Consider the following 1,457-nt stretch of genomic DNA (forward strand, 5'->3'; position numbering starts at 1 on the left):
CCTTTGTACTCACAATCTCAGTCCTTCTGCTGTCAGTTCCTCCTGCTCTCGGTCCTCCTGCTCCCAGTCCTCCTGCTCATAGTCTTCCTGCTCTCGGTCCTCCTGCTCTTTGTCCTCCTGTTCTCAGTCCTCCTGAACTTTGTCCTCCTGCTCTCAGTCCTCCTGTTCTCAGTCCTCCTGCTCTCAGTCCTCCTGCTCTCAGTCCTCCTGCTCTTGGTCCCTTCTGTTCTCCGTCCTCCTGCACTCAGTCCTCCTGATCTCAGTCCTCCTAATCTCAGTCCTCCTGCTCTCAATCCTCTTGCTCTCAGTCCTCCTGCTCTCGGTCCCTCCTGCACTCAGTCCTCCTGCTCTTAGTCCTCCTTCCCTCAGTCCCTCCTGTTCTAAGTCTTCCTGCTCTTAGTCTTCCTGCTCTTGGTCCTCCTGTACTTTGTCCTCCTGCTCTCAGTCCTCCTGCTCTCAGTCCTCCTGCTCTCAGTCCTCATGCTCTCAGTCCCTTTGCTCTCAGTCCATTCTGTTCTCTGTCCTCCTCCTCTCAGTCCTCCTGCTCTCGGTCCTCCTGCTTTCCGGTCCTCCTTCTTTCAGTCCTCCTGCTCTCAATCCTGCTCTCGGTCCTCCAGCTCTCAATCCTCCTGCTCTCGGTCTTCCTGTTCTCAGTCCTGCTGCTTTCAGTCCCTCCTGTTCTCGGTCCTCCTGCTTTCTGCTCCTTCACCTGTTTGATTGCTTTTTCTTAATTTTCACGGCTTTCTTCAAGAGGTTTATTGATTTCTTCCAATTTTTTATCTTTTCCTCAATTTCTTTATGGGAATTTTTGGGTATCTGTGTCTGAGAGAGCCTCGTTAGGTCCAATTGGCACTCTTGGTCCACTCAGAGCTCTTGGTCCAATGGGAGCTCTTGGTGCAATAGGAGCTCTTGTTCCAATGGGAGCTCTTGGTCCACTCAGAGCTGGTGCATTCTGTGTCTCAGGGAGCAGCTATGATCTTGAAGGATAAGTGGGGTTGGGGGATCGGGTAGGGCTTGTAGGTTATACTGTCTGGTGGGTGATGGTGGTAGTCCGGTCTGCCTGCAGGAGTCCTGCCTGCTGGCCTGAGACTGAGACTGCAGTGGGTAGGGTATGTGTACGTGTTGTGCCTATGGGTCTAAACCCTAGAGGCTGGGGTCATTGGCTAAGAACGACTTACCTTTTGGTCTACTTGGAGCTGGGGGAGTCTGTGTCTCAGGGACCAACTGTGATCTCTTGTTACAGTATTCTTTTGACGGCTCTTTTTTAAAATACTGGAAGGAAATTTCATGGTGTCATTGCTTTTCTCTGCTAGGTAGTACTCCACTGTGTATATGTACCACATTTTCTTAATGCCTTCTTCAGTTAAGTGGTATCTAGGTTGTTTCCTGGTTCTGGCTATTATGAATAATGCTGCTATAATAAATTGAGCATGTGTCCTTGTGGTATGATTGAGCAT

The sequence above is a fragment of the Onychomys torridus genome, chromosome 6 (assembly GCF_903995425.1).
Source record: "Onychomys torridus chromosome 6, mOncTor1.1, whole genome shotgun sequence".
In the NCBI taxonomy this organism is placed as follows: domain Eukaryota; kingdom Metazoa; phylum Chordata; class Mammalia; order Rodentia; family Cricetidae; genus Onychomys; species Onychomys torridus.